This window comes from Rhinopithecus bieti, unplaced genomic scaffold, assembly GCF_001698545.2.
Source record: "Rhinopithecus bieti isolate Rb0 unplaced genomic scaffold, ASM169854v2 scaffold_574, whole genome shotgun sequence".
In the NCBI taxonomy this organism is placed as follows: Eukaryota; Metazoa; Chordata; class Mammalia; order Primates; family Cercopithecidae; genus Rhinopithecus; species Rhinopithecus bieti.
The window spans coordinates 914,090-925,180 of record NW_016803605.1 but is presented as its reverse complement, the minus strand read 5'-3'; the positions used below and the strand labels follow the sequence as shown (position 1 = coordinate 925,180).

Sequence of the window (11,091 nt, the reverse complement as noted above, 5' to 3'; positions counted from 1 at the left end):
AAAAAAACCCTTTCAAAAAAAAAAAAAAAAAAAAAAAAAAAAAAAAAAAAAAGAAAATGAGTAAAACAAAAATTGTAGTACAATGCACATAACATAAAATTTACCATTAGTGGCATTGCATGCATTTGCAGTGTTGTACATCCATCACTACTGTCTTGTTCCAGAACATTCTCATCACCCCAAAAGGAAACCCCATACCCATTAAGCAGTCACTCCCCATTCTTTACCCCTTCAACCCCTTGCGACCACTCATGTACATGCTAACTCCAGAGATTTGCTGAAATTTGACCTTTTGGCGTGACATTGTAGCTCATGCCTGTAATCTCAGCACCTTTGGAGGCCAAAGTGGGAGGACTGTTTGAGGCCAGGATTTTGAGGCCAGGAGTTGCCTGGGCAATATAGTGAGACCCCTGTCTGTTTTGAAAAAAAAAAATGAAAGAAAGAAAAAAAGAGAAATTCAACCTTTTTTGACCTAGAAAAATGACAATTTCATATGGATTGACTTAGAACCTTTTAGGATGCTTGGTTGTGGTGTCTAACACCTGTAATCCCAGCACTTTGGGAGGCTGAGGCAGGTGGATTATTTGAGGTCAGGAGTTCGAAACAACCCTGGCCAACATGGTGAAACCCCATTTCTACTAAAAATACAAAAATTAGCTGGGTGTGGTGGTGCCTGTAATCCCAGGTGCTTGGGAGGCTGACGCTGGAGAATTGCTTGAACCTGGGCGGAGGTTATAGTGAGCCGAGATCTCGCCACTGCACTTGAGCCTGGGTGACATAGCAAGACTCTGTCTCCAAAGGAAAAAAAAAAAAAGAAACAAAAAAAAATCCTCGTAGGATGTTCTCAAAGTTTCTCCCAGGAGGAAATGGCTGGTGAGTTGAGGGGGTGGTGCTCGGCTTTTCACAGGGTGGCTGAGAGAGAATCCCCCTCCACTCCCCTCCACATACACACTGGCCCGCCTCTTGCCTTCTGAGGCCTGTGGAGACCCTGTTCTTGGCCCATAGCAACCCCCAGACCCCTAAGTGACAGTCCTCAGCTCCAGGGACAACAGAAAATCTTTGCCTTCCCAAATCTAAGACTTTTGTTTTGTTTTTGCTTTTTTGAAATGGAGTCCCACTCTGTCGCCCAGGCTGGAGTGCAGTGGCACGATCTTGGTTCACTACAACCTCCGCCTCCCAGGTTCAAGCAATTCTCCTGCCTCAGCCTCCTGAGTAGCTGGGATTACAGGTGTGCCCCACCAAGCCTGACTTTTTTTTTTTTGTATTTTCAGTAGAGATGGGGTTTCACAATGTTGGCCGTGTGGGTCTAGAACTCCTGACCTCAGGTGATCCACTGGCCTTGGCCTCCCAAAGTGCTGGGATTACAGAAGTGAGCCACTGTGCCCAGCCTCAAATCTAAGACACTTAAACAATTTTTTTTTTTCTTTTGAGACGGAGTTTGGCGCTTGTTGCCCAGGCTGGAGTGCAATGGCACGATCTCAGCTCACTGCAACCTCCACCTCCCGGGTTCAAGCGATTCTCCTGCCTCACCCTCCCGAGTAGCTGGGATTACAGGCATGTGCCACCATCCCAGCTAATTTTGTATTTTTAGTAGAGACTGGGTTTCTCCATATTGGTCAGGCTGGTCTTGAAATCCCGACCTCAGGATCTGCCCACCTTGGCCTCCCAAAGTTCTGGGATTACAGGTGTGAGCCACCATGGCTGGCAATTTTTGTTTAAATTTTAAATTATTTTTTAGACCCAGGGTCTCTCTCTATCGCCCAGGCTGGAGTGCAGTGGTGCATTCATAGTTCACTGCAGCCTTGACCTCCTGAGCTCAAGTGATCCTCCCTCCTCAGCCTCCACCTCCCACTTCAGCCTCCAGAGTAGCAGGGACTACAGGCTTGCTCCAACATGCCTGGCTAATTAAAATAAATTCTGGGGGGCCAGATGCTGTGGCTCGCATGTGTAATCACAGCACTTTGGAAGGCCAAGGTAGGAGGATTGCTTGAGCCCAGGAATTGGAGACCAGACTAGGCAACAGAGACAGACCCCATCTCTACAAAAAGTTTTTTAAAAAATTAGCTGGGGCCGGGCGCGGGGGCTCACGCCTGTAATCCCAGCACTTTGGGAGCCCAAGGCAGGCAGATCACGAGGTCAGGAGATGGAGACCATTCTGGTTAACACAGTGAAATCCCATCTCTACTAAAAAAAAAAAAAAATACAAAAGATTAGCCGGACACGGTGGCGGGCGCCTGTAGTCTCGGCTACTGGGAAGGCTGAGGGAGGAGAATGGTGTGAACCTGGGAGGCGGAGCTTGCAGTGAGCCGAGATCGCCACTGCACTCCAGCCTGGGCGACAGAGCAAGACTCCGCCTCAAAAAAAATAAAATAAAATAAAATAAAATAAAATTAGCTGGGTGTGGTGGCTTGAGCCTGTGGTCCCAGCTACTCTGGGGGCTGAGGTGCGAGGATTGCTTGAACCCAGGAGGTCGAGGCTGCAGTGAGCCATCATCATGCCACTGCACTCCAATGGAGGTGAAGAGTGAGAGGCTGCACTTAAAAAAAAAAAAAGAAAAAAGAAAAGAAAAAAAGAAAAGGCCGGTTGCGGTGGCTCAGGCCTGTAATCCCAGCACTTCGGGAGGCCGGGACAGGCAGATCACGAGGCCAGGAGATTGAGACTGTCCTGGCTAACATGGTGAAACCCTGTCTCTACTGAAAACACAAAAAATTAGCTGGGCATGGTTGCAGGTGCCTGTAGTCCCAGCTACTCAGGAGGCTGAGGCAGGAGAACGGCCTGAACCTGGGAGGCGGAGCTTGCAGTGAGCTGAGATCGGGCCACTGCACTCCACCCTGAGCAACACAGCGAGACTCCGTCTCAAGCGACACTCCGTCCAGAGACAGCATCTCACTGTGTTGGCCAGGCTGGTATCAGAATCCTAGCCTCAAGCAGTCCTCACACCTCGGCCTCCCAAAGTGTGGAGATTACAGGGGAGAGCCATCCTGCCGGGCTGGAATCCTAAGAAAGGTATGTTGAGAAACTTTGTGGCCGAATCAGGAGTTTATCAAGATGAAGCATCTGAGGAACAGACCATTGCAAACTTTTGAGACTAAAGAAAGTTTGAGCTGATAAAGGGAAGGTTCCACCTCGGTTTCTTTCCTCTTAATCTCTTCTTCCGGCCAAGGCAGGTTCCCGCAGGAGACTGGGGCTGGCAGGATATGGCAGAGGAGGGGGCCTGATGTCGGCCTCCCGGGACAGAAGAGGAGGGGAGGGGACTTGGGGGATGTTTGTCTCTCTGAGGGTCCGGGGTGACAGTCGGCCAACGCAGGGTCACCTGGATGGGGAAACAGAGAAGAGGACGCCCTGGGTCAAACAGTGAGTCCCAGCCTCTTGTCTCACGAACAGCTTCCTCTAGGAAAGTTATTTCATTCTCTAAAACAATAACAAAAGAAGTGTGTAAATATTTCCCTTGAATCCCTAAAGCATGCACAGAAAAAAGCACAAACAGAAAGAACTGCTGAATAAAGAGTTTCCAAAGTTGGAGTTGGAGCCACTTCCTCTTGCTAAGCCCGCATGGTAAGTGTACTTTGAGAATTCATACTACAGTCTTGTTGCTGTTGCATGAACCTAGCGTATACTATGTGCCAGGCACTGCTCTGGTTTTTTTGTTTGTTTGTTTTTTGTTTTTGAGACAAAGTCTCACTCTGTCACCCAGGCTGGAGAGCAGTGGCAAGATCTTGGCTCACTGGAACCTCCACCTCCTGGGTTCAAATGATTCTCCTGCCTCAGCCTCCCGAGTAGCTGGGACTACAGGCATGTGCCACCACGCCAGGCTAATTTTTGTATTTTTAGTAGAGATGGTGTTCTGCCATGTTGGCCAGGTTGGTCTTGAACACTTGACTTCAAGTGATCCACCTGCCTCGGCCTCCCAAAGTGCTGGGATTACAGACGTGAGCTACTGCACGCAGCCAGTTCTGTGTGTTTTAAATTTATCTAATGCTCATAGCAACCATCCACTGCACAGATGAGGAAGTTGAGGTTCAGAGGGGCTGAGGCCCTGAACTTTGACCTGGAATATGAATCTTATCATTCTGGCCCTTGAGTCCTTGTTCTCAGTCAAGGTGGTATGCTGGGAGAGGTTAAGAATTGCTATGATGGCTGGGCATGTTGACTCACTCCTGTAATCCCAGCCCTTTGGGAGGTCGAGGTGTGAGGATAGTTTGAGGCTGGGCAATGAAGCAAGACCCCACCTCTACAAAAAAATTTTAAAAAATTAGCCAGGCATGTTTGGTGCATGCCTGTAGTCCTAGCTACTCAGGAGGCTGAGATAGGAGCATCACTTGAGCCTAGGAGTTTGAGGCTGCAGTGAGTCATAATGTTGTCACTGCACTCCAGTCTGAGCGACAGAGCAAGACTCCATCTCTAAAATAAAAGTAAAGTGTCACTATGGCCAACAACATCTTCCCATGTTACAGATGGAAAATTGAGGCCCAGGAAAGGAGTTGTTTGTGCTTTTTCTACCACTGAGGCCTTGGGCCCTGCACTCAGCTGCAGTGGTCTTTTTGTGGAGAATGTGACCTCAGGCTGTCTTCCTCAGAGCCAAGGAGGAGGGAGGGACATTTGTCTGTCCTGAGGCTGCAGAAGGGAGGGGTTGAGCACAGTAAGAGGCCTGGAGGTGGCTGGGGGCAGCTGGCATGTTGTGGGGAAAACAAAATCCAGGCCAAGACCTCTAAGGGGTTGAAGAGCAAACCGCATGCAGGTCTGGTTTCCAGGAAGCTGGGACTTCCAAACTAGGGTTGGGGACTTGGGATCAGCCCTCCACCCACGAGCCCTCTCTAGCCCTGCCAGCCGCCCCGTAATTTTGTGTTCTGAGTCATGGGAAGAAGACAGGACAAACACACCCTGAGAGTGAGACAAGGCCACTCCTAGTTCGTACTGCTTATAAAGATTTACTGGGACCGGTGAGGTGGCAGTGCTCAGGAGCGTACGGCAGGAACTTCTGGCAAACAGGACGGATTTCCAGGACTCTGCCAGCTGCCAGACACGGCAGGGAGAGACCCCAGACCTCCTGGGTCCTGGCTGTGGGCCCGGATTGCACTCCTAAGTGGCGTTTGACTCACGTGGGGACCCTCTTGGAAGAGACGGTAAGGATGGAGGCAACAAGGGCGGGAAGGAGGGAGAGAGAGAGATTGCATGATCCTGGCTTCTTGGAATCGTTACTTTCAGAATCTGGAAAGCAGAACTAGGGTTTGAGAAGTGCAGTCTCATTGTGGCCACACTGGAATGCACGTCAGAGTCCTGGGCTCTTGGAATTAACTTGGGCGGCCCAGCAGCAAAGCTCTTGTCAAAGGAGCTAAACGTTTTTTCTTTTTGGAGACGGGGTTTCACTCATGTTGCCCAGGCTGGTGTGCAATGGTGCCATCTCGGCTCATCACAACCTCCACCTCCCCGGTTCAAGCGATTCTCTTGTCTCAGCTGGGATCACAAGTGCGCGCCACCACGTCCAGCTAATTTTGTATTTTTAGTAGAGATGGGGTTTCTCCATGTTGGTCAGGCTGGTCTTGAACTCCTGGCCTCAGGTGATTCGCCCGCCTTGGCCTCCCAAAGTGCTGGGATTACAGGCGGTGAGTCACCGCGCTCAGCCCAAATGGTTTTTCACACACAGGTGTAAGGGAAACAGCCTCTGTCAAACCTGCAGGAAGTCCTGTAGCTTCCAGCAAATCCACCAAACTGTAGCATGCCTAGCGAGCAAGCCCTTTCACTCAGCGATTCCAATTCTTTTCTCATTCTTTCCTTTTCTCTCTTTCTTTCTTTTGACAGGGTCTTGCTCTGTCGCCCAGGCTGGAGTGCAGTGGCGTAATCTTGGCTCACGGCAACCTCCGCCTCCCAGGTTCAAGTGATTCTCCTGCCTCAGCCTGCTGAGTAGTTGGGATTACAGGTACCCGCCACCACACCTAACTAATTTATGTATTTTTAGTAGAGACAGGTTTCACCATGTTGGTCAGGCTGGTCTCCAACTTTTGACCCCAGGTGATCCACACACCTCGGCCTCCCAAAGTGCTAGGATTACAGGCGTAAGCCACTGCACCTGGCCGTAATTGTTTTTTGTATTTTTAGTAGAGACGAGGTTTCACCATGTTGGAGAGGCTGCTCTCAAACTCCTGACCTCAGGTGATCCTCCCACATCGGACTTCCAAACTGCTGGGATTATAGGCATGAATCACCGCGCCTAGTCTCCTCAATGTTCCATCACAAAATCCGTCCACATTCTTGCATAGTGTTTATTCATTCTCATTGTGTAGAATATTCCACAGGGTGAACACCCCATGATGTGTTCATCCATTCTGCTGTGAGTGGCTATTTGACGGTTTCTCATCTTGGGCTGCTGTGAACATTCTGGCACACGTGTTCTGGTGAGCATATGTGCGCTTTTTCGGGAAGGAGGCTGATCGCCGAGTCATGAGGGAGGAATCCTAGAAGATGGATGTTCAGGAAGGAAGAATGTTCAGACATTTTTTTTTTTTTTCCTGAGACGGATTCTTGCTCTGTCACCCAGGCTGGAGTGCAGTGGCACCATCTCGGCTCACTGCAAGCTCCGCCTCCCGGGTTCAGGTCATTCTCCTGCCTCAGCCTCCCAAGTAGCTGGGACTATAGGGGCCTGCCGCCGCTCCCGGCTAATTTTTTGTATTTTTAGTAGAGATGGGGTTTCACTGTGTTAACCAGGATGGTCTCGATCTCCTGACCTCGTGATACACCCGCCTTGGCCTCCCAAAGTGCCGGGATTACAGGTGTGAGGCACTGGGCCCGGCCAGCCTTCTTTGATTCTGCTCCAGAGTTTTCCAGAGCAGAGGATCCAGCAGGACTGGATACACAGACAGACGTGCACCAAGAGGCACACATGAGGGTGCTTGCAATCACAACAAAAGAAACCTAAGTGACCACTTCGTTTCTCTGTGCCTCAGTTTACTCTTTTATCCTTTCACTTACCAAATATCGACCGTGCCTGTGCTGTGTGCCAGGTTCTGTCCCAGATGCCAGGGACACAGTGGCATCCAAGGCCAGAAGGAGCTGATGTTCTGGGAAATGAGGATGATAATATTGATCTCAAGAGTTTGTGATAAGGGTTATAGCTTGTAGATCATAGGTGCTCAATAAAAGCCATCTACTATTTTAATTATTAAGAAATAATAATAAGGGTACCTATGCTTTAGAATCTAGATGTAAGTGCAGATGCTCTTTGACTTACGATGGGGTCCTATCTCTATCAACCCATCATAAGGCCGGGCACAGTGGCTCACACCTGTAATGGCAACACTTTTGGGAGGCTGAGGTGGGAGGATTGCTTGAGCACAGGAGTTCAAGAACAGCCTGGGCAATACAGTGAAAGCTGTCTCTACAAAAAATAAAAAATTAACTGGGCGTGATGGCGTGCACCCGTAGTCACAGTTACTCCAGAGGCTGAGGCAGGAGGATCACTTGAGCCTAGGAAGTAGAGGCTGCGGTGAGCCAAGATTGAACCATTGAACTCAGCTTGGGTGACTGAACAAGACAAAAACACAAACAAAACAAAAACCCCATCATAAGTTGAAAATATCCTAAATCAAATTGGATTTAATACACCTAGCCTACCGAACATCATAGCCTACCTTTTTTTTTTTTTTTTTTTTTTTGAGACATGGTCTCACTCTGTTGTGCAGGCTGGAGTGCAGTGGCACGATCTTGGCTCACTGCAGCCTTGACCTCAAGGCCATAGCCTACCTCAAATGTGTTCAGAACACTTACATTACCCAACAGCAAGACAAAATCATCTAAACCAAATCCAATTTTTTTTTTTTTTTGAGATGGAGTCTCACTCTGTCACCCAGGCTGGAGTGCAGTGGTGTGATCTCAGCTCACTGCAACCTCCACCACCCAGGTTCAAGGGATTCTCCTGCCTCGGCCTCCTGAGTAGCTGAGATTACAGGTACTTGCCATCACGTGCAACTAATTTTTTTTTTTTTTTTTTTTAGTAGAGATGGGATTTTACCATGTTGCCCAGTCTGGTCTCGAACTCCTGACCTCAAGTGATCCATCTGCCTAGGACTCCCAAAGTATTGGGATTACAGGTGTGAGCTTCTGCACCTGGCCCTGTTTCTCATTATTCTCCTTACCATTGTTATTGAATGGCCTTTAGTTAATAAGCATGACGTGGGCAGACAGTGCACTGTTTTTGATGCTTTGGGGATGAATGGGGTTGATATCTGTACAGATAGGAAGACAGATATCCGGCACGTTAAGTGAAAAGATGAAGCAATGGAACAATGTGTGTTGAAAGCTCCCATTTCTGGTTAAAACGTTACAAAGGAAATGCCATCTGCGATACCATTGTTTTGGGCTTACAGTTAGACAAATTACGATGCACAGAAAGTTCCCCAGATTATAATAAACAAGGGCCAGGAAGGGTGGAGTCTTTGTGGGGTGAGAGGATGAGTGTGGACAGTGATAACAGCAGCTAGCATGTGTATGACAGCCACTGAAAACCAGCGCTGTACACTCAGCTGTACGTTTCTAACTCGTTGAATTCTTACCACACCGCCTAAGGCAGTGTGGGTATATTATTATTCCCATTTTACTAAGGCACAGATAGGTCAGGTGACTTGCCCAAGGCCACACAGCTGGTAGGAATTGGAGGGTTTTTGTTGTTGTTTGTTGGTTTTTTGAGATGGAGTCTCACTCTTGTCACCCCGGTTGGAGTGCAGTGGCGGGATCTTGGCTCACTGCAATCTCCGCCTCCCGGGTTCCAGTGATATTCCTGCCTCAGTCTCCCTAGTAGCTGGGATTGCAGGCGCCCACCACTATGCCTGGCTGATTTTTGTATTTTTAGTAGAGACCAGGTTTCACTATGTTGCCCAGGTTGGTCTCCAACTCCTGGCCTCAAGTGATCCGCCCACCTCAGCCTCCCAAACTGCTGGGATTACAGGTGTGAGCCACTGTGCCCAGCTTGGGGGGGGGGGGGGGGTCAGTTTTTAAATGTTTTTCTTTGTCTCTCTCTCTCTCTCTCTCTTTCTTTCTTTGACAGAGTCTCTCTCTGTCACCCAGGCTGGAGTGCAGTGGCATGATCTCGGCTCACTGCAAGCTCTGCCTCCTGGGTTCACGCCATTCTCCTGCATCAGCCTGCTGTGTAGCTGGGACTACAGGCACCCGCCACCATGCCCAGCTAATTTTTTTGTATTTTTTAGTAGAGATAGGGTTTCACTGTGTTAGCCAGGATGGTCTCAATCTCCTGACCTCGTGATCCGCCTGCCTCGGCCTCTGAAAGTGCTGGGATGACAGGCACGAGCCACTGCGCCTGGCCTCTTTCTTTCTTTCAAGGGACAGGGTCTCACTCTGTTGCTCAGGCTGGAGTGCAGTGGCACGATCATGGCTAACTGCAGCCTCGAACTCCTGGGCTCATATGATCCTCCACCCCAGTCTTCGAAAAGGTTGGGATTGCTGGCATGAATCACTATGCCTGTCTAATTTTTAAATTTTTTGTAGAGACAGACGGTCTCACTGTGTTGCCTAGGCTGGTCTTGAACTCTTGGCCTCAAGCGATCCTTCCTCCTCAGCCTCCCAACGTACTGGGATTACAGGTGTGAGCCACCGCACCTGGCTAAATTCTGCACACCTTTTCCTCTAGGGATAAAAATAATATGAAAGTGGAATGCCAGACTCCAAATACACACACCAAGTGGCCTGGCCTCTTCACTGCTACCTAGCATGGGGGAGGGATGTGCCCTAACTTCCTCTCTGTCCTTCCTGTTGCCTCAACACCAGCTGGAGTGCTGGGCAGTGCCACCCAACCCATAATAGTCAGCAGAGAGCCGCAGGGCCGGGTCACACTGACATTGTGGGGATGGGATGGTGGGGACGCCTGCCTGGGTCCTGTGCTACCCAAGCTTCGTCTACCTGAGCCTGTGTGCCAGATGCTAGACACATCTTAACTCCTCAAGGACTCCCAAAACCAGAGAGGTAGGTTCACCTCCATGACTCTCGTTTTCCCAATGAGGAAATAGACACAGCCAGCTGCAACTGACACCCACAGTCATGGAACCCGGGGCTGCTCGGGGCCACTTGCCGTACTGCCTGCCAGCTCTCCAGAGCCTGAGATTTGGAGATGGTTATATTCTAGGGCATGGGGTTCTGCAGCAGGGACTAACACACTTTGAAATTTACCTACTTAGGGGCCGGGCGCGGTGGCTCACGCCTGCAATTCCAGCACTTTGGGAGGCTGAAGTGGGCGGATTACAAGGTCAGGAGTTCGAGACCAGCCTGGCCAATATGGTGAAACCCCGTCTCTATTAAAAATACACAAATTAACTGGGCGTGGTGGTGGGTGCCTGTAGTCCCAGCTACTCATGAGGCTGAGGTGGGAGAATCGCTTGAACCCTGGAGGTGGAGGTTGCAGTGAGTCGACATTGTGTCACTGCACTCCAGCCTGGACGACAGAGCGAGACTGTCTCAAAAAAAAATTTTACCTACTTAGCTGAGTGATCTTAAGTAAGTTATTTAACTTCACTGTGCCTTGTCTGTAGAATAAATATAACAGTAGTGTCAAATTCAGACAGTTATTACAAGGTTTCAGTGAGGCTGGGCACGGTGGCTCACGCCTGTAATCCTAGCACGTTGGGAGGCCATGGCAGGCAGACCACTTAAGGTCAGGAATTCCAAACCAGCCTGGCCAACACGGTGAAACCCCATCTCTACTGAAAATATAAAAAATTAGCCCCAGGCATGGTGGTGCACGCCTCTAATCCCAGCTACTCGGGAGGCTATGGCAGGGGTGTTGCTTGAACCCAGGAGGCAGAGCTTGCAGTAAGCCGAGGTAGCGCCACTGCACTCCAGCCTGGGCAGCAGAGTGAGACTCCGTCTCAATAAAATAAAATAAAATAAAATAAAATAAAATAAAATGAAATAAGGTTCCAGTGACACAGTGTTTAAAGCTGCGTGGTGGCCACTGCCTGTAGTCCCAGCTACTCAGGAGGCAGAGGTGGGAGGGTCACTTGAGCACAGGAGTTTGAGGCTGCAGTTAGCCGTGATTGCACCACTGCACTCCAGCCTTCGCAAGAGAGTGAGACCCTGTCTCAAAAAAAA

General features: G+C 49.5%; 1 protein-coding gene across 7 annotated transcripts in view; it reads left to right on the top strand.

Moving 5' to 3' along the window:
• Positions 1-2,897: 2,897 nt before the first annotated feature.
• Positions 2,898-11,091, top strand: part of C5AR2 (complement C5a receptor 2) — a 12,383-nt gene continuing 4,189 nt past the window's right edge. Inside the window, exons 1-3 of one of the 7 annotated variants that reach the window (XR_001888644.1) lie at positions 2,898-3,006; positions 3,463-3,555; positions 5,800-5,836. The gene's annotated coding sequence lies outside the window, so the exon portion shown is untranslated. Of the gene's footprint in view, positions 3,007-3,462; positions 3,556-4,392; positions 5,124-5,799; positions 5,837-5,875; positions 5,918-8,063; positions 8,085-9,631; positions 9,970-11,091 lie in introns of those variants that run through there. The other 6 variants (XM_017889318.1, XM_017889327.1, XM_017889335.1 and 3 more) reach the window with 6 other exon arrangements.